General features: G+C 37.8%; 1 long non-coding RNA gene across 2 annotated transcripts in view; it reads left to right on the top strand.

Moving 5' to 3' along the window:
- The window catches only part of Gm33073, a 48,796-nt gene extending 46,867 nt beyond the window's left edge, over nucleotides 1-1,929 (top strand). For both annotated transcript variants that reach the window (XR_382688.2, XR_382690.3), the window contains exon 3: nucleotides 1,698-1,929. This is a non-coding gene — a long non-coding RNA (predicted gene, 33073). The remainder of the gene's footprint in view (nucleotides 1-1,697) is intronic.
- The last annotated feature ends 20,911 nt before the right edge of the window (nucleotides 1,930-22,840 follow it).

Below are 22,840 nucleotides of genomic sequence, written 5' to 3'. Positions count from 1 at the left end.
AGATAAATAAAACAGCCATTAGGGTGAGTCAGACCACCAAGGTTTAGTTATGAGAGATGACAAATCCTCTTACACTTCTTCCATGGGAAAATACCACAAAAGAAAACAAGAGATAAATGAACAGAGAAAAGGATGCATAACCATATTCTGATATCGCATTGTCACCACATTCTTATATAATTGGGAAACTCATTCAAATTGTCTGTGCCTCATTTTTCTAATACTATGAGATCAAAGTATTAGAATAAATGACATGAAAATACTGTTCTGTGTCTTAAATGCTCTGATATGATTATTCTGCTGTGTAAGGTAGATGCTTGCAGACTTTTAAAAAACAAAACAAAAAACCAAAAACTGCCTTTGTTTTTTTGAACCATAGTATTTTGTTTTATGTCTAAAATTAAAATAGCCACAATTTACTAGAAAAGTAGATACTTATTTTTCTTTATCACTGGTTTCTTAAGTATTTTAAGGGATGGTAGGTGCCATTACTTCCTTTTATAAGATAAAGTACAAACAATAGTTGATGTAGCACAACACATTTTTTGTTAGGCATTTGTAGTTTAACTCGTTATGGTGGCTCTATGACTTTCGTGTTGGAAAGTCTGCTCTCAAGTCTGGTCTCTCCATCTCTGTCTGAGCTCAGCAAATCTCAGAGCCTCTCAAGGACTCATGTCTTTATGATCAATTGGTCCCACCTAACAATAACATAGCAAGCAGCTCAACTACTACTATATACTCAGTGGGTCACTTGGCAATTAGACCTCGGATGTCAAGAAAGTGGAGAAGACCCAAATCAATTGCAAGTCTAAAAATAAGAGGAAACAAGGAAGTCCTTGTAGTTCTTTTGAGCATATAAGTAAGTTTGTGGATGATAATCTCTATACTTATTAAAGGATATAATTCAGGCACTATTTTGTATTCTATGTGTAGAAAGAGTAAGCTACATGAACCAATAGCTAAGTCTTCTCTAAAAGCATATAATCAAATGTTATATGTTATATGTGTATTTGAGAAAAAAAAAGTATATTTGGTAATTTGTTGTACAAAGTTAAATTTCTTCTGACAATCATATTCTTTTTTATCTTACATGATTGTTCAACTCAGATAAAGTATTGCAAAATTTAGAGAATAAATACTGTCCTTATTATCATAACTGATTAAGTTCCCATGTTAATGGGAGTGTGTAATTTTACAAGGAATTTCTTGTACAATAGAAGACAAAGCAAAAAAGATTATGGACACATTTAATTTTTCCTTGTGTAAACAACTTAGAACCATTTAAATGATAATTGAAATATTTTACTGATGACAGATTTATGCATTTGTCGTGTAGGGGAAGAAGAGAGGGAAGCTTTCCAAAGGAAAGTGTGGCTGCAAAGATAAAACAAAGAGCTCACCATACAGACAATCCCAAAGAGGAACTGACACAGTGAAAAGTGTCGAATGTTGCCAGGGTACAGTGGAAGCTGTCTTAGTATTTTCCAGCGAGTTAAAACAATGAAGTCAAATTTTCAATGGATAAGGGGTATGCCAGGACTAGGAAGTATCATAAAGTGATGTGATGACCTTGATCATTTTGAGGCTGAAAGGAAGAAAGCTCGATCAAATTGCAAAATGGCATGGTTTCACTATCTCACAAAGTTTATTTCTATTTATAGTATGTCCACTTATCAAATAATTTCTTTTTCATTTAGGACATCTTCTTTTCTTACTGTTAAGAGCTTTGAATGTCCCAGTTGTCCAATGTGACTTAAATTTGATGATGCCTGCCATGATGTCATGTGGTCTAGACTGTACTGCCATATAAAGGCAGAAAAGGTAAGCCTACCTATGGCATCATAGTTTCTCTTTGGTGTGGATAAACTGAGACCCAAAGTTACCATTGCTCATATATTAACGACAGCCTTCTTTTAAATATATTGCTGTGGAAGCAATGGGTTCATTCTCACTCTGTTATCCCAATATGTTGATTCGTGACAAAGACAAACTTGCCTCAAGCTGTCTACTGAGCTCATTGTGGTCTTTTGGTGGCAATTCTATAAATGCAAAGCAAATAATCTAGTGTCTGTCCTTGTTCCTTGAGTGTATATTCCGAATATTTACTATTGGTAAACCTGCAGCTGTTTTCTTATCTGAGGTGGTAGTGCTATAATTATTTCACTCCTTGTACCTTTAAGAATAGCCTTTGCTTTCAAGAGATATTGCTTTTGTGGGGATTCCTTTTAGATACCTAAAGTAATAGAGAGGATTATTGCACATTGATCGCAAAACAAGATTCCTTTAAAAACTCATCACAAGATATTTCCCTTTATTTCTTTATAAAGAAGTATACCATTTCTTTAACAACCATGTAAAAATAAGTGATCGATGTCTGTTTTAAAAAAGAATCTATGGAACAACCACTGTGGAAATCAATCTGGAGGTTCCTCAGAACATTGGAAATTGAGCTACCTGAAGAACCAGCTATACCAGTCTTGGGAATATGCCCAAAAGATGGCCCACCATGCCACAGGAGCACGTGTTCCACTATGTTCATAGTGGCCTTATTTGTGATATCCAAAATCTGGAAACAACCTATACATCCCATGACAGAAGAATGGATACAGAAAATGTGGTTCATTTACACAATGGAATTAGCTATTAACACTTCCTAAGTTTTGCAGTCAAATGGATGGAACTAGAAAATGTCAACCTGAGTGAGGTAACTCAGACCCAAAAGGATGTGCATGGTATGTACTCACTAATAAGTGGATATTAACCAAAAAACAAAAAACAACAAAAAATAAACAAAAACAAAGCATATAGAATACACAAGATATAATCCACAGAATTCAAAAGGCTCAACAAGCTGAAGTGCCCAAGTGAGGATGCCTCAGTCTCACTTGGCAGAGAGAAGGAAGCAATCACAAGTGGGGAGGGAGGGATTTGGGAGGGAAAGTGGATGGGGTGGGGTAGCAGTGGGGTGTAGAAGGGAACCTGATCAGGTATTGGGGGAGGGAAAATGACTGAAGCCCTGTGGGCCAGCAGAAAGAATGTAAACAGGCAACCTCAAGAAATAGGAGGCTCAGAGGTTCCCCCAGAGTGTGCTAGAGACCTGGGAGGTGAGACTCCCAGGACTCACAGGGAGGGACATTTGATGAACAGAAGGGAGAGGGAACTTATAGAGCTCACCTCCAGCAGGAAGACAGGCCATCAAGTGAGAGATGGGGTTGCCATCCCACAGTCACACCTCTGACCCATAATTGTTCTTGTCTGGAAGAATTACAGGGATGGAAATGGAGAGGAGCCTGAGGAAAAGAAGTCCCAGCAACAGGCCCAAATTGGGATCCAAGTCAAGTGGAGGTCCCAAGGCCTGACAATGTTACTGAGGCTGCACAGTGTTCACAAAAAAGGGATCTATCATGACTGCCCTCCAAAAGACCCAATAAGCAGCTGAAAGAATCAGATGCAGATGTTTGCACCCAACCAATGGACAGAAGCAGCTGACCCTTGTTATTGAATTAGGGAAGGCTGAAAGAAGCTGAGGAGAAGGGCGATCCTATAGGAGAACCAGCAATCTTAATCTGGACCCTCAAGATCTTTCAAACACTGGACCACCAAACAGACAGCATACACCAGCTGATATGAGGCCCCCAACACATATACAGTAGAGGACTTCCAGGTCTATGCTCATTCGGAGATGATGCGCCTAACCCTCAAGAGACTGGAGACTCCAGGGAGTTTAGAGGTCAGTCGGGGTGGAGGGTGGGGGCATCCATGTGGAGAGGAGGTGTGGTGGGGAGGAGGTATGAGATGTGCAGCAGTTAGAGGGTGGGAGGGGAGGGGCAGGGAATGGAATATGGAGTGTAAAAAATGAATTACAAATAAAATTAAATAAAAAATAATCTATGGAAACTTTCTTTTTATGATTTTTTTCAAGAATATGTTCAAAGCATACAGGAACATTCTGTATTTATTTAATCTTGCTAAACGTTTTTCATGTTCATGTCATCTTCTCACTTTGGGCTTTCTCTAGACAACATGTTTTAGAGTAAATACTTGCTATGCTTCTCAAGGTGCTTTCCAACTACATCCACTGAAGTACAGGTGGAAACCAGGACACAGCTGGAGAAAATGTTCTGGTCATGGTAACTAACTCAGCTCTTAGGCCTCTGAGAAAAACAGGTGCCAGTTTCCTATAGGAAATGACCATATAGGGACATGGATAAATACTGCCATTTAAACTTTTTCAGTGTTATTTTGGGGATTTTTCTGGGGCTCTGTAAGATGTATATGACTTTGTAACCTAGTGATTTGCCACAAACACAGAATGGGGAGCTCTTAACATTTACAAGCAAGGGAACCCTTTATTTGCCCACATTAGTACATCCTTGTTTAATTCTGTGGTTCTGCTTTGTCTGTATTCTGTAACAACAGGGGGGCTACTGTTTTGTGTTTGTTTGTTTGTTTGTTTGTTTGTTGTTTTTGTTAAAATAATTTGGTGTGGTATTTTGGAAACATGACAAAAGAAGGCAGATTCACTATTAAAATATATGGCCTACACTTTCACTTTCTGTATTTTAAGTTCTTGCTCTGTTATTAAGCTCAGATGTTTTAAAGTCAAGATAGTTAAGGTAGAAAATGTAATTCAAACAAGGGATTATTGAGAGAAGTGTGAAAGAATTAAGTGAAGAAATAAGGAAACAATTGGAGTGCAGAGCTAGCACCCCTAGAAGCAGGTGGTCCCTGGAGCTGAAGGGAAGTTATCTAGAGCTAGGCAGAAGTGGAATTGTATAGAATGAGTTAGCGGTAGGACTTCCAGTGGGACATAGCTGCTGTTGGAAAGGGAGTGAAAACCAGATAGATACAGCACATCAGCTGCACTGCCTTTGCTGTCTGCTAGTTATCTTTCTCCAGAGCCTCCAGCTGGTGATTGCAGGCAGAGCAAGAATCAAGGTGACTCAGAACATAGAAGCAGAGACAGCTCCTACCACATGAAGACAGAGATTCTTTACCTATGGCTTTCCTTTTCTTCTGGAGTTAGCAGAAGCAACACAGATTAAAGAGTAGGTGTTTAAAAACAAAAACAAAGTAGTGTGATAAAACTATTTAAAACTAAGGGTCTTATACTGTCAGATGGCTCTATCACATTTCTACACTAGTAAGCAGCTTCCAATTACTGTGTTTATAAAGTACTATTTTAATTATCCAACCTCCCACCTCCATTTTTTAAAGGAAAAAAAAACCACTTTTTAATGAAAAGTGTTTATATTAGACAAATACTTTGGAGTATTTGGTTGGCAACAGCTCATTGCTCCTCTACTCAAACTTCTAACCCTTGCTCTTGTCTAGAATTTTCAAATCCAGTCTCAAATGTGGGGCAACTCTCTCCCACCCCCAGCTTTTACTGCCCAAGTGGGTATTAGGCTAACATGTGTGTGGATCTGTCCTGCTACTTCTAGCCAGTGTATTTACACCTTAATACAAGTTAACCAACTTTCCAGCTATTCATCTTTTCCCTTCATCAACCACTTAAGATACTCCTAGTATGTGACAATACTTACTAGACACTAGCTATATGAGGAACAAGAATAAGTTTTCTCTTCTCATGGAGATTATAATTTAACATGGGTTAGTGTTAAAATATAGTAAGCAAATATGTAAACAAGATTTTAAGATAGTAAATATAAAGCAGTTGAATGCATATGTGTAGTATCTATAGAGACATCTGTGACCATCTTTCATTTAATGTGCATTCAAAGTTTTTAAATTAAATAAATAGAGATACACTCCAGGAGACCTGAGATGACTTTCCACAGACTATCTGACATGCCTTTTAAATCTAACTACAATCTGCTTTCTCTGAAAATTTCTCTGCTCACTCAAGCCGAATCTGTCTCTTCCATGGCACTTGTTCACATCCTGCATTTTCCTTTAGCACTGTGTGGTATTCTTCCTGTCCCCTCTGCCTGTCACTTCCTTTTAGCACTTTCTGCTCAAGAATGCCTCATTTTGAGCTGTTGCCTAATAGAAAGCTATTAAGCTCAAGCAGCTACATGAGATCTCCATGGATCACTTGGCTAAGGGTTTACTCGTCCTTCCTCAGTTTGTACTTATTTCATGTGTTGCATTGTGATTGATTTCATATATTATAGATTCATTTAATATATATGTAAAGAGCTGCCTATTGTTTGCTACGAGTGAGAATTATATCTCTGCTTTAGCAAAGCTTTAATTTTAACTTGTTCATAAAGCATAGTTTCTTAAGGTGAAGGTTATCAACTAATCATGTTTAACTCTTGAATGTAGTTAAGATTTTGAAAGTCAGTGTGAAATAGTTATACTGATGGAGTGGGAGGGATGATGGAAGGAAGGGAGGGAGGGAGGGAGAGAGGGAGGGAGAACATAAAGTTGGATGAGTAGGTAGGTGGGGGAGATGTTAAGGGAGAGTTAAGAAATGATTAAAATCCAATTGTATGAAATTCTCTAAAAATTAATAAAATTGTTTTTAAAATTTGCTATGTTCATCTATTCAAATACCTACATGCCTTCTGTTTTTTAATTTTTTATTGAAAATAAAGGATTTTTAATACAATATATTTTGATCAGTTTCTTCTCCCTCATCTCTCAAATCTTTCCCACTTCCTGACCAATTCAAACCCATGCCTTCTTTCACTCTTAAGTAAACAAACAAAAAGGACGAAAAACAAAAATCAAAACCAAAAGCCCAAGAATAAAACCAAAAATGAACAAACAAAACAAGAAGAAATAAACAACAAAAACCAAGGTGTTATTTTGTATAACGTAAATATATATTAAAACTGTTGAAGACTTTATCTTCTAAAATACATGTGAAATTTTCACAAAGAGAGAATTGTGAGACTAGTTATAAAATACTGACTTATATATAATGCATAGTAAAAGAAGGCATTGATATTGGTATTTTACTCTGCCATTCAAAATTTTCAAAAGGAAACAATTTATGGGAAACCTTGAATATTTGAATGATTTAACTTTTCACCTCATAGTGTGTGTGTGTGTACTGAGGTTAACGCTCTCCCCTCCCCCAATGTTGGCTCCCATGAACGTTATATAGAAAAAAGAAAGACTAGAAAGGAGAAGTAGGCACGTTACATTTTGCTTAGGTCGGCTGGCAGATTTCCATGATGTCAGCCCTATTTCGTTTTGCTCTAAAAGCAGGAGCTCATGGGTTTGTTTTTGTGTTTCTTTAAACCTGTGTCCACTCATAATCCTGAGTTCCTCCCAAAGATTATCTTCATGCCCTTGTTAATTGTGACAATTCAAATATAAGGATTTTATTTTTCTTTTCAGTTGATGTGTGACCCTGGTCGCATTTTGACTGAGCTCATGGAAACAGTACTGAGAAGCCGTCTATAAATAAGTAGTTTTGTTTACAGGAACTTACTGTGCAACTGGACTTCGAACACCTGCTGTTCAAGGCTGAGAAGGGAGAGGAGGGGTTTCAGTCCTCTTTACTTGCAGACAATTCCCTCCCACCCCAAAGCAGATGTGGGTACAATCCCCCTGTTAATGCCCCACAGGGATTGTTATAATGCTTTCCTGCCCACCCCCCATTCTACCTCTCCTTACTATTAGATTTCTAAAAATCTACTGAATTTGACTAATGTGTCAAATAAACACAGGATGAAAAAAAAAAGAGTATGTGAAAGCACTATACTTAGAATTATGAAAATAAATATCTACAATTTTTATACTTACCCGTAATTTGTAGTTTCAGCCAACTAAGAAATGTCAATCCTGTGAGCTACTGAGAGACTGGAGTCCAAATGGAGCTTCTCAAATGGCCTTGCAAGTTGGTAGATATAAATATGACAGTGTTTCTGTCCTGTCCTTTCTATGGTCTTTTCTGTCTTTGATGCATGGTGTGTCACAGCAGAAATCATCGCTGTGTTTATTTGATATGGTGATCATTCAGCTAATAAATAAATAACAAAAGCCAAACATTTGTTTACCTAAGATATATTTTGTGAACTTACAATGTCATTAGAACAGAAAAGCAACTCTTCTAATGTAAGGCTTACTGAAACTTACTACTAAGGAAATGAGAAAATGAGTAGGCAGAAATTGTATCCTATAAGCATGATGGAATAATGTGAAATAATATTTTAAAAGAGAGTCTGGGGAAAATTCCCCCTTTCCTCTTCCCATTTAGCCTGTTAGGCCATACTTCCAAGTGGCAGAGCCCACGCTGACTCTGATGGTTGGGAACACATCTCTAAGAAGAACTAGTACTGTATTCTGAGTCACATTTTCTATTTTTATGTAAAGTCCTATTTAGAGCTTGGCTACTATTAGACTTGTCCTGATTTCCCTTAGTTACTGTGATTTAGTCGGCTGATTATTTGCAACATGCACTTTAGTAGTTAGAGACAGTTCTTGATAGATGCCCAAGGTTAGATCAACACACAGGTAGCCTATAATACTGAAAATCGAATCACCTTTAGAATATCTTATTCATTCAATTAGTGAACAGAACTATATTCTCTTACAGAAAGTAGGAAAGAATTATTTAGAAACTTTCACCAGAAACCATCTGTCAATGGATATAAAAGAACTGAAGGAGAAGTCACCTCTCCTTTCAGAGTCGTGTCTTCATTAGTAATTATAAGCAAGTGGATCCAGAAATAGACATGCAGGATCGGAAGACACCACCGCAGTAGCCAGTACTTTCAGACATCACCACAAAAACATGCACTCAATATTTCACAATCATCGTCCCTGGCAATGTCACAACACTGCCTCGGGCAAGGTTCTGCTACCCTTTTAGAGTAGAATATGCCCCTCCTCCCATAAATCACTCTTCTTGAAGGGCAAACTAAACTTTCTTGGTTTCAAAGCCATGCTTGCCACAGAGTAGGAAACCCTGCTCATACCATTGGAAAACCATCTTAGTGTTCTTGGCTAGCTACAGAAATTTTCACAAGCACAATTGCTGGCAACCCTCCTGTCTTCCAGCGTGGAGCCCTGGAAACAGAACCCTGCAGGCTTTATTTCTAACAAGATGATTTTACATTACCCTTGTGCATGGAGAAAGGATTCATGCTTTGTTGTTGTTGCTACTGCTGTTTTCCTGCTTTCCTGAGCTCCTGATAAAGCTAAATTTATTTAGGATAGTAAACTTAGTCACATTGAAGACTTTATCTTGTCAACAAATTTCTCTTATTTTTCTAAAGACCCTTTTGGGTTTCCCTTCTTCAAGGTTACCAAACAGTAAGTGAACTGCACAATTTGTACATTTATCAGTTTAATTGATGATAAAATATGAAAATAAATTCTAAACTTTCACTGCATGTCCAGTGGGCATTGATTTTTATACTTGAATTGAATAGAATATAGTTTGGATGCAGCCATTATGAGGCAAAAATTTAAAAATAGTGACACATTTTACTCCTGGCTACTACTACAATTTAAAGTAATTCACCCCTATCTCATGGCATTGTGGAATTAAAGACAATGCAGTCTACACAAATAGCTGGAATCAAGCATCTCAACTAAATATTTTTATAGTGGTGAAGCTTAGTAAACCTCAGTGAGAGAAGAATCTTATGTTTCCTATCATCAATTTCTCAATTCTAGAAATTCATTGTTGTAGAATCAAAAAGAGAATTCACAACGCAATGAGGACAAAAAGGGAATTATTGTGAAGTTGGAAGTTTTTTCCTCTTCACCTCGCTAAGGAGCAGGCTGCACTTCTGAAAGGAAACTTACCCATTTCCTTATATTTTAATTAACATATAAGTTCACTAAAATATAAAGAATAATGGCATAAATATTATATCTTGGTAGCAAAAGCATATTCACAATTTCACTTCAAAAGATGGCAATTCTTGTATTAAAAATTAAAAGAGACATGATTAAAGCATCTGTGATATGAAGTAGATTTAACAATTTCATTGTCACTAAATTCTGTCTCTGTTTTGTAGGAAAATAAGTACAATTATTGCTTCATTTGATCATATTTTAAAAATTGGATGACTGATTTTATTAGATAACAATTTTAAAAGTTTTATCACTCAACTCACATAAGTGTGATAAATGATAATGTATTTCTAAAAGAAATTAAGAAGCCAAGTTAAAATCTAGAACTGATTTTCTGGAAAAGATCCTCTTTTCCCAACTTTTAAACTTCAGATAAAATTATTGTCAATTTCTTGAGACAGAATACTCAAAACAAGAATGGAAAATACAAATACTTAAATTATTAGTAGGTTTCCTTCATGAGGAAAGGGTTTCATTCCTTAGAACATAGTAGAAATTATTATTAATTCTTCTGAAGTCAAGATCACTGTAGATGTCACAGTTATAGTCACCAGTCTCAGAGAAAACAGAGACTTAGGTGAAATGTGTGACTCAGGCCTGTCTATATTACCTAGTTCCTTCTCAAGCCCCACTCCCTCTAGAATTAGAACGAAAGATGGAGATTTCGCAGGAAGAAGCAATTGTTTCTCCAGTTAGCAAAAGCATTTATAGATAGCAAGAAATAACTGTCCTTAGCAGAGTGTATGATGAAGTATATTTTGCATACCTAACTTATACATCACCACTTTCCAAGGATGATCATTGGGTTGAAAAAGATAGAATTCACTTACTCACTCATTCATTAGTTCTATGAAGAAGTATTTTTCAGCAGCAATTTCTATGTACCATGGAGCTGTAGACAACATCAATGAACTTTCACACATTTATGTGAGTTGAGATATAAAATTTACAATTTATTGTCTAATATATTGAAAATGGTATTGGCAAAATCTCTGGACAAATTACTTGGCAACTGATAGACTTAAGCTGAGAGTTTTCACTGTAATTACAGCAAACAATAGGTTGTCTGAAATTTTTGGAATCCCTATATTTTTCAAATTTCCTAAGTATGTAACAAGCAATATAGGTGCATATTTATTTAGCTCTACTCTTTGTAATTACAATTAAGATATGACGTTTGTTTCTGTTTCTTGTGTGTGTGTGTGTGTGTGTTTGTGTGTGTGTGTTAATCTTAACTAATAGTTTATATTTTGTTGAGGAATGAAGAGCTAGCTATCCAGCACAGAAACTGTGCAAAAACAATGTTCAATAAATCCACTTTCAACAGTAGGGTGAACTCTACTACATGTACATCTTTATAATGGTTATATTATAAACTGGGGGCTTATGAATCAAGGGTGGAATCATTTTTAAGTAGTCATCTGAAGTCATCTAGAAATAGCATTGCTTGTGTCAGGGAGCTTCATCCGAGGCATGAACCAGTAATGGTTGTTTACGTGACAGTGATTTCTGCAGTTACGAGTGCCCAGATCTGTTAAGCAGAGAAACAGTGCTTCTCCCTGCTCAGCCGTAGTCTTCTGCTCTCAGTGCATGGTGAGGAGTAAGAACAAACCAGGAAGAAGACAAGCCATTGTGCCTTAGCTCCCGGCTCCATCTAATCATCACCACCATCCTCATCATCCATCATCACCACAATATGTAGTTGGAACCTGAAAATGGCTGCAAATATAATATATGCCTATGCTGTGACCAAGGAGCACAGAATGCAAATTCATAGTTTACTAATAAGCCATGGCTGGAGAACAGTGCAGTCACTTTCTACATAGCCTAAAATCACTCAACGGTTTCAGCTATAATTCTCCGGGATCTGTACGTACAGACAAACTTAAGTGAAGAATGGGACCAGGGAACACAAACAAGAAACCCCTCAGGGAGAGGAAGGTCCAGATTTCACAGTGCTTGCACACTAAAGTAACCGTAGAAGTTGTGAGCATCCTACCAATTGATTGTAAACTGGATATGAGTATTTGCCTCAGGCAGGTGATAGGTGTATAGCTTTAACTCTGAAATGTATTGCAACACTTCTGCTTCATATTTTTATGAGAGACTGGAAATCTGAGGATTCCTAAGAGTTAATAAATGAAACCTTACAAGTTTGGCTGGGACTGGGAAGGTAGCTTTGTGGCAAAGTTCTGTCCTAGAATTGCAAATAAGCATAGCTTGAGCCAAGAAACTGAAAGGAAAAAGGCTGACCAAAAGGTACCAAAAATGTCCCAATACATAATCTTTAAAAAAACATTTTGTAATTTTATATAAAAAAGACTATAGTGTCTCAGAGCTTCACTGACAGCCAATAGATGAAATGCCTTCCCAGAGTTGTTAATTCTCAAAAAGGCATATGTTTTGTACTGTACTCAATAAACTACCTGAGATAAAGCTGTCCTCATATTATCAGTAAGTCCTCAGAGCCTATCACCTTGCTTACAGTGGCAAGTATTTGAGTATATATTTGAAAGAAACAAAACAGTGAAATCATCACCTTTATTATCAAAATGATATGTTGAAAAATAGTCATTAGTTCAAACACAGAACAAGAGAGAAGATAAAAAGAATATGAATTTGTATTTTGACAAATAGATGTGTAAGAGGCCATTCTGGTAGCTGTCAAATATTCTGATGCTGAGGAGATAAAATGTTTCCCTGACAAATGTGAGGAATAGAGTTCGAATCTTCAAAACCTATGTAAGAGCTGACCAACCAAGTTTACTGGCTGTCCAAAAAAAAAAAAAAAAAAAAACCAGCAGACCCCTGAGGCACTCTGGCTGGCTACCTAGAAATTCTGTCTCAATAAATGTAATAGATAAGGGTAACTAAACATATCATTCATTTTTGTCCTCCACATGCATGCACACATATGTGCACATACATGTGTTTATTCTCCCACATATGAGAATATAAATAGAAGAGCAGCACACACATGAAAAGCAAGAAAAATATTCCAACGTTTTTAAAGTCTACATTTTAAGTAAAATCATGCAGCATTAACTGTTTTATTATACTTTATACATTTCTCCTAGGTCCATTAATGTTTATATAAGTGACTATTTTCATAAAACAGAGAGTTTTAGGCAATTGTCAGAGACTAGAATTGTGGAGTGTCTAGGAACATGTCGAGCAAGAGATACAAACTTTTAGTAAGACTTGAGAAAAAAGTTCAAAAGGCACTATTCTATGTCTTTGTTGTGGTGATTATAGTTGGTAATAACATGCATGTGAAACATCAGTGAGCTGAAGTTGTCTGGTTTGCAACATAAAATGTTTGTGAGTGATTTCTACGTTACATAGCCTCATTCAGCCACCTTATGATACATGCATGTGTGAAAACATGATGTTGTGCATCATAAAATAAAAGACTTCTATCTTCATTAAAATTAGGGCTGGAAATGTAATTCAAAGTTAGAAACCTTGCCTAGTATGCACAAGGCCTACACTTAAGTTCCTAGTATTTTCAAAACTAAAAAACAAACAAGTAAACACACGATCACATCATGATGCAGTTAAACTACTGTCTGTTGAATTCATGAGTCTAAAGCAAAGGTTATTTTACCTTCTTTTGAGTGAATTTGTGAATAAATGTGGCTAAAGTGGAATTGTTCACTTCTGGAGTTTCTATCATCTCACTGACGGAGTCAGAGAACAGGACGGAGCAGTGTAAATGTCAATCACGCAGAAGCCTCAGCACTTAAACATCATGGTGGTGTTGGGCTTTGCTAGGGCTGTTGTAGAGAAGCACAACAAAATGTTCCACTCTCTCTGTCCTCATCTTTGAGGGCCACGAGTCTCGTCCACCTTGACATGAAGATTCTGTCCTCCCATCCATATGAGGGCCGTCAGAATGTGTTAATGTTATCAGTGAAACACTCACACCACAGGAAGTGTCACTCTCAAATAGAAGAACATATCTAAGCAAGAATAGTAGCACCTTCTACTTGAAAGTGCCTATTTACCCAAGTAGCACTTTCATCTGTAACCAGAACCCTAGAGAATAATTTTAGTAATAGTTCTGTCATATGTAGTACATCTACTTTCCCGATTTCAAGCTACAAATGCACTTGTGTGAAGATGTTTTTAAAGGCAGGCAAAAGGTATGCTCAAGAGCTTGATTTATACAGAAATATCTGGTGTTTAATATTAAGCACCCTCTTTTTTTGGTACCATTCATTACATCTCAGGATGTTCTTTTGATTCACTGAAAATTCAAAGTTTTAAAAGACCATTTTATCATGTATCTTAACTCTAATTAGATGACATATTTATCCACAGTGACTCTCAAAGCCTCTATCTCTTGTTCTACTTGCCGTTATAACATCTGTAGGAGCATTTCATACTTGAAAATATGTTCGTGCATACATTCACTGACAAGACTCTCCCATTTTCTAGTGACTCTTCTATATCACTCTTTAACCTGATATACTGTGTGAATGAGCAGTTCTGATGAGGGAAACACCCTCTTCAAAGGCTTTTAAAATCTTATTACGGAAACAATGTTAGCTCCTCATTTTTATGTTTGACTCACCTTTCTCCTTCCAGTTTCAAGGCATGCTACACTTCTTTGAGATTATTCTCGCCGTTACTTTCCCACAAGGCCGTGTTTCATTGTTGACCTTTGGGTTGTCCTCCCTGATGTGCATGCCCTGTCCTAGTCTTCTCCTCCCTGATGCTTACATCTAGGTCTCCAGCATCCATCTACCCATCACCTAATGTCCATTTTAGAGGAATCTGTTCAGAAACTACTGTGTGTCTCAAAACCTGTGGTGATTCCCTCTTTAGAACATTTCACATAAACAGTTTAAATTAATGCTGTTGGATATCATTTATCTACTGTGTGAGTCACTGCTTATGAATTGTATTTTTTTTCTCCTAAGCTGTGACTTTCCTGAGATCTGTACATGCGGTTTTGCTATGCAGTGTTCTGATAATTACTTTGGGTATGTAACTGCTTTGTATAGTGTAAATTCCATAACTGTGTGTCAAGGAAGTACAAATTTACTCCTAGAATACTAAAAACATGATATAATTAGAATTACATTTAAAAAGCAAATGGACAATGTCTTCTTTTAGGATGGAGTTAGTGACTAAATTTTCAATTGCTTATTTTTCCTATTGAAAAAGACATGCACCTAGAAGTGAAAATAATTTTTATAAATTAATATTTTTAAATAAAAGGTAAGGAAGCTTGAGAATATGACTTATAATACCAGCTGAATAATTAAGTCATTCCTACAGTGACATGGTTTACATAAAGTGCTTTTCTCTCTGCTGCATCTACCTGGAGAAAATATGGAAGATTTCTCCACCCACAACTTTGTCTCTTAATAAACTGTATTGGAAACTTTTGTACGCTCCTTGTCTAAAATAGCACACCTACTCCAGCATATCCTTAGACGGCTGATTACTTAAGAGCATCGCTTAAACATTTCAGTTATTTTTATAAGCTAGAGTTTTTCTGCTCTGGGAATTTACTTCAAATGTTTGGCCAACTTGGGCCTCTAACAAATAGTGCTTGTCAATAAATATTAAACAATCATATGAATATGGAATTGGAAATCTGAATTCTATCTATACCATGGGATTTAAAACCATCCTCTCAAGGTGCCTGGGATATGGAGGCTAAAAGGTCTATAGCAAATCCTGTATTATTCATTGAGAGCACCCACAGAGGACCACACCAGGAAACTTTTGCAACTGTTAAGAAATTTTATTGTAATGAGACTTTCTTTGGTGTGTCTTTTTTTTTTTTTTTTTTTTTCAGAAAAGAGAAGATGCTGATAGAATGTTATCCTGCCTTTAAAGCTGTGATTTAAGACTAATGACCTGAGGTGTCAATTCCGGAGATTTGGACTGTGAGGTTTCATTTTTATTTTTGCTGGGTTGTTTAAGAACAAATAATAAACCAGTTCAACAAAACAGAAATCATGTACAAAGGAATGGATTTTTATCTGGTATAGCCTGAGCTATAAGAGTTCAGACACATGGCAATATTGGAGGATTTCAGGAGCCAAGTCGGGGATTCATATGTGGAGAGATATCTTTTCGTTTTTGTACTCATTGGGTTTTGACCTCAGTGATGGTGGAACCAACAGTGTTTCTCTTATGGTTACTGATCATGGGAGGAGTGATCACCAGTTGGGAGTGTGAACCTGGAGCCATGCAGCCTTGTTTGGATCACTGTTCTGATACCTATTGCTCTGTAACTCAGAGCAATTGTTCAATCCATTGGAGGTCATTTACTGGCTTGTAAAAATTGATTTAAGCCCAAGGGGGCCTCTCTTTCCAATGATGGCCGACTACAGGGGAACCTCAGGGCCAAGAAGTGGGAGTGGGTGGGTAGGGGAGTGGGGGGGGAGGGTATGGGGACTTTTGGGATAGCATTGGAAATGTAAATGAAGAAAATACCAAAGAAAGAAAGAAAGAAAGAAGGAAAGAAAGAAAGAAAGAAAGAAAGAAAGAAAGAAAGAAAGAAAGAAAGAAAGAAAGAAAGAAAGAAAGAAAGAAATTGATGTAAGCATACTATTTTTCTCTAGGTCACTGTAAGGATTTTTGTTTTGATCTTTGTTTTTGTTTTTGTTAGTTTGTTTGGTTTTTCTAAGATGGGGTCTCCTCTAACACAGGTTGGCCTCAAACTCGGCTTATCACAGAGTATTTCTATAAACTCTTGATCCTGTATATTCTAAGTACTGAGATTGCAGATATATGCTACCCCATTTAAAAAAATACTTAAAATATTTCCTATCACAAATTAAGTTGTATCTCATGTGTTAACTGTTACTTTTAATTCAACCTTCACACTCAGAGTGGTGCTTACTGTGTGATAACCACTCAAGAAATCCTAAATGGAAACTTAGTGTTCTTTGGACTCATCCAGAAATTATTTGATATGCCATTTGTGGTGGGCAAAGTGATCTATGGATTACAACCCTTTTAGGTCTAGTTCATTTTGTCCAATTCTGTAGTCTGAATAAACATCAGTATAGATTAGACTTTTTCTAAACTTAAGTCCCCCTTGTGATGCTTTTCTAGTGGTGCTATAACAAAAAGCTCCGAACTTAACAGTGCAATATATTCTTCACAGAGACCATGATGCATTTCAGCATGTCTGAGTAACAGGAAACAAAGACCACCTGCAAACTGGCAGGCTTCTCAAGAATAAGGATGGAGACAACCTGGGTTTTATTCTGGGCCTCTGTTCTTGCTTCAACCATAAGTAGAACCCAAGGGGATTTCCAGTTCAGTCTGACTCATCCTAGCTCTAACACACTAGATTATGGTCTTAATCCACCAGGTTGCAGTACGAAGACTGTCACATCCATACTTGCTTCATTGCTCTGGGCTCACACTAAAAGTATCTATCCTGTCCAATCTACCATGTGTCTCTTTGTTTTGTTTTAATGCTGTGTTTTTTTCCCTCTCCCCGAATGGTGCTTGAACCACAGAGCAAAGCCCTATTTCGGGTTCTATTTCCCTGAAAAGACTGATGCTCTTAACTGAGGTTGGTTGTCTAAGTAACAGAGTGTGATCTCCTAGGCACATTACTGAATAATAGTTTCAGAGAGAGCGTGGAAAGTATGCAATATTGGCATAATAGATCAAGACTTTCATCAACATAAAAGGAAAGGAATTACAAGGTACTTGCTGACAGTGAATTGTAGCCTGATAGGGCACTCAGGGGGCAGATACACTAAAAGCATTTTGGCACAGTGAAGTGTATTTCCTGGACAGATGTGTTCCATTCATGATAGAAGGACCTTGCACTTCTCCCGAGCTTTAACTTGCAGGTTACAAGGAAGCTGTGGCCAATGTCAGCCACTGTTATCACAGGAAGTCCAGCATTGTCACCCTCTTAAAGTGACATTGCTTTAAGAAATCCAGACCAGTGCTGCCTTAGGAGGAAAACACAGTGTCCCAGTTTTTGTGTAGTGCTTTTGACTCTCAGTGGTGAAGAGACAAACACGAGCCCTTCTTATGTGATATCCGTGTTCATAAAACCTTGGCTATGTTAGGTCACAGCTTGATTTTCCTTCCTATAATTAGCTTCATAATTTGCAAATATTATTAGTATTATGGACATTTGGAAAGGTGAGCTTCCAAAGGTGTTGCTCATAAAGGGTAAAAATGTTGAATATGTTTCTTCTCTTCAATAGAGAAATAATACTCAGCAGAATTATTTCCAATGTTTTAGTGGAGTCACAAAGTACAATTTCTCTGTTGTATATTGGATGCTGTTTTTTCTACTTTTCACAGTTACTGTAACATTTAAGCTCCTCCCAGTGTTGTACTTATTTTCTTTAGATCTGAATGTGTTGATTAAGGTTTTCTTCATCCAGAGAGCGCCCCCCCCTTCACCATAAAATCTAATAAAAAGGCTCCAAATCTAACTATGCTGTCCCAGTCTGCCCTTTTACAGTGGATGGAAGATAGAATGAGCTATCGAGTAACAAACGACAAATGGATGCAGGCAGTAACCACCAAAAACTGTTTTTCTGTCCTGAAACATCTGCACAAATGTGGAGAATATGGTTAAAAACATCACATTCAGTGGCAGCCAGTTACTGGAATAGCTAGCACTTCCAGGAACAAATGCATTCCTAATGAATTTGTGGACACTGCATTTACCGCAACAACAGCAGGTTTTCTCACGCAGGCACTCGGAAGCCCTGCTCAGGGGCTTTATTGACCTTCTGCACACACTGATGGGAGAGTGGGCTGACAGCAAGAGAGGCAGAGAGCCATCCAAAACATCTTGAAAGGGCCTCCGAGAGAAAGATTTTTAGTGTTTAGAAGACCCACTCTTATTCTCTGTGCCAAAATTCAGGTATTTTGTTAAAGGACTCAGAGTGGAAAAAAATTATTTGGTTTTCTAATGATATAGTCACACAATCTCTTTCAAGAGCCACATGGAGATTGTATTTCATTCTGAGGCTACTCTAGTTTCTTGACTGCAGTATAAACATCCATTTAACTGCCTGAGAAGGGCTTATTTTTTTTCTTTCATTGCTCCTGCATATGATTCTGCTATCTATATGTGTATTACATAGGATGTAGAACAGCATCAACTTTACACATGGCATACAACTTTAGCAGCTTGGGTCTGGAACCAAGAGAACAGAGGACACGGTTCTTGTCATATCTAGCTTATTCCAGAGGAACAATAGTCATTGAAGAGAAAAATTTAATCACTTACATTCTGACTTATCACTGGGAAGTTGGAAGTGAACATGTCTCAAGTCTACAAAACTGCAAACTGCACTTTGGTGGAACCACTGAGTGGAAGTCCATCTTCCTGAGAGGCGTGCTGGGTTGTTTGTTGCATGAGACCAACTTGCCTAAGTTTGAAGATTTCAGGCTGACCTAATAGAAGTTCTCTAGGTAGTTTTCATCCTACAAGCCCTGGTCTTACCAGAAAACACATTTTTAAGAAGAACATGATAGCTGTGCTAAAATAGGGTAAAGGTCACAAGCGATTTACCTTTTTCTTTTGGTTTTTGAAATTAGTTAAGATTTTCAGTCAAAGTCTTTTGTGTTTGTGAATAACACATCAAAGGTAGACATAGTGAGGGGGCCCTACACATGTTACTCACAGGTGTCACTATCCTCAGCCAACACAGAAAAAAAAAGAAAATCATACCATAACAAATGCAATTAAACAGTAAGTCCCCGGGCACTAATTGCTAGTATAGTCCTGGAGTCAATAACATATAAAAGCTCCACAGATGGGCATTTTTCATTCCATCTTACCACTGCCTCCTCTAAATCCAGCTTACCATATCAGAATTAATGACCTTTTCTAAACTCTATATTTAGGCTATGTGACTTGTTTTTATTGTCCTCGCCATATGAACCAACCAGTACTCCAAGAGCTCCCAGAGACTAAACCACCAACCAAAGAGTACACATGGAGGGACCCATGGCTCCAGCTACATATGGAACAGAGGTGGCCTTGTCAGTTATCAATGGGAAGAGAGGCCTTTGTCCTGTGGAGGCTCTATGCCCCAATGTAGGGGAATGCCAGGACCAGGAAGCAGGAGTGGGTAGGTTGGTGAGCAGGGGCGCGGGGGATCTTTTGGAGGGGAAACCAGGAAAGGCAATAACATTTGAAATGCAAATAAGGGAAATATATAATAAAAAATTTAAAAAATTAAAGAACGAAAGAAGAAAAAAGAAAAGAAAATAGAAGAAAAGAAAAGAAAAGAAAAGGGAAGGAGAAGGGGGAACAGGGGAAGGGGGAAGGAGGGAAGAGGGAAGGGGGAAGGATAAAGGGAAAAGGGAAAAGGGAAAAGTGGAAGGGGAAGGGGAAAAGGGAAAAGGAAAAAGGGGAAGGGAAAAGGAAGGGAAAAGGAAACGAAGGGGGAAAGGGAAAAAGAAGAGAAAAGGGAAAGGGAAAAGGGAAAAGGAAAGTAGAAGGAAAAAGGAAAGGGAAGGGAAGGAAAAAGGAAAGGGAATGAAAAAGGAAAGGGAAGGAAAAAGGAAAGGAAAGAAGGAAAGGAAAGAAAATTGCTCCACCATTAATGATTTGGTTGATTTGCTGAGTTGAATCTGCTCCTCAAGAATTATTGACAATAGTCTTCCAGGTCAGAACAAAGGAGTGCAGACAGACCTTTCTGAGGGGTACAATGGATGAACTTATCTGTCAGGCAATAAAGATCTGAAATTATATCCCAGGTCTATTTTAAAGAGTAAAAGCTATATCATGTGCTTTACCCACCCAACACTACCTCTTGTATGAAGAATGCCAACATCTCACTGGCTGATAACATAGGAAGTCTTTTCGGTGGCTATATCACTTACATCAAGCTAAAAGAAAACAAAACAGTCAAACATTGTCTCAACAATGAATCAAATTTTTGAAAATTATGTAAATGTGCTTGGGCTGGCTTGTAATTTCAGGATATATTTGATATCCAAGAATTTGATAATTGCCAGGCAGTGGTGGCGCATGCCTTTAATCCCAGCACTTGGGAGGCAGAGGCAGAGACAGGCGGATTTCTGAGTTCGAGGCCAGCCCGGTCTACAGAGGGAGTTCCAGGACAGCCAGGGCTACACAGAGAAACCCTGTCTCGAGGGAAAAAAAAAAGTTGATAATACTTTTTGGAAGGCATCCACATTTTAAATATATTCCATTAATCCCAAAATATTCCTTTGTTTTGTCTTGATTCTTCTTAAATTGCTTGGATATTTCTTTTTTTTAATATTTTTTTCTTTTTTATTAGATATTTTCTTTATTTACATTTCAACTGTTATCCCCTATCCTGGTTTCCACTCCAAAAATCCACTATCCCCTCATCCATCCCTCTGCTCTCCAACCCTCCCACTCCCATTCCTGGTCCTGGCATTCACCTATACTGGGGCATAGATCCTTCACATAGGGCCTCTCTTCCCACTGATGACTGACTAGGCCATCATCTGCTACATATGCAGCTAGAGCCACAAGTTCCACCATGTGTTTTTATTTGTTTTGTTTTTGTTTGCTTGTTTGTTTGTTTTTGAATGGTGGTTTAGTTCCTAGGAGCTCTGGGGGGTACTGGGTAGTTCATACTGATGTTCTTCCTATGGGGCTTCAAACCCCTTCAGCTCCTTGGGTACTTTCTATAGCTACTTCATTGGGGACCTTCTGCTCCATCCAATGAATGATTGTAAGCATCCACTTCTATATTTGCCAGGCACTGGCAGAGCTTCTCAGGAGACAGCTATATCAGGCTCCTGTCTGCAAACTCTTTATGGAATCTGCCATAGTGTCTGGGTTTGGTGGTTGTTTATGGGATGGATCCCCAAGTGGGGCAGTGTGTGGATGGTCATTCCTTCAGTCTCTGCATCAAACTTTGTACCTGTAACTCCTTTCATGGGTATTTTATTTCCTAATATAAAATATCTTGGCGTGACTCTAAGGAAGTGAAAGATCTGTATGATAAAAACTTCAAGTCTCTGAAGAAAGAAATTAAAGAAGATCTCAGAAGATGGAAAGATCTCCCATGCTCATGGATTGGCAGGATCAACATTGTAAAAATGGCTATCTTGCCAAAAGCAATCTACAGATTCAATGCAATCCCCATCAAAATTCCAACTCAACTCTTCAACGAATTAGAAAGAGCAATCTGCAAATTCATCTGGAATAACAAAAAACCTAGGATAGCAAAAACTCTTCTCAAGGATAAAAGAACCTCTGGTGGAATCACCATGCCTGACCTAAAGCTTTACTACAGAGCAATTGTGATCAAAACTGCATGGTACTGGTATAGTGACAGACAAGTAGACCAATGGAATAGAATTGAAGACCCAGAAATGAACCCACACACCTATGGTCACTTGATCTTCGACAAGGGAGCTAAAACCATCCAGTGGAAGAAAGACAGCATTTTCAACAAATGGTGCTGGCACAACTGGTTGTTATCATGTAGAAGAATGTGAATCGATCCATACCTATCTCCTTGTGCTAAGGTCAAATCTAAGTGGATCAAGGAACATCACATAAAACCAGAGACACTGAAACTTATAGAGGAGAAAGTGGGGAAAAGCCTTGAAGATATGGGTACAGGGGAAAAATTCCTGAATAGAACAGCAATGGCTTGTGCTGTAAGATCGAGAATTGACAAATGGGACCTCATGAAACTCCAAAGCTTCTGCAAGGCAAAAGACACAGTCAATAAGACAAAAAGACCACCAACAGATTGGGAAAGGATCTTTACCTATCCTAAATCAGATAGGGGACTAATATCCAACATATATAAAGAACTCAAGAAGGTGGACTTCAGAAAATCAAATAACCCCATTAAAAATGGGGCTCAGAACTGAACAAAGAATTTTCACCTGAGGAATACCAAATGGCAGAGAAGCACCTGAAAAAATGTTCAACATCCTTAATCATCAGGGAAATGCAAATCAAAACAACCCTGAGATTCCACCTCACACCAGTCAGAATGGCTAATATTAAAAACTCAGGTGACAGCAGATGCTGGCGTGGATGTGGAGAAAGAGGAACACTCCTCCATTGTTGGTGGGATTG

Source organism: Mus musculus, chromosome 13 (assembly GCF_000001635.26).
Source record: "Mus musculus strain C57BL/6J chromosome 13, GRCm38.p6 C57BL/6J".
NCBI classification, from domain to species: domain Eukaryota; kingdom Metazoa; phylum Chordata; class Mammalia; order Rodentia; family Muridae; genus Mus; species Mus musculus.
The sequence above is the reverse complement of the archived record's forward strand: the minus strand, read 5'-3'. Positions and strand labels throughout refer to the sequence as shown.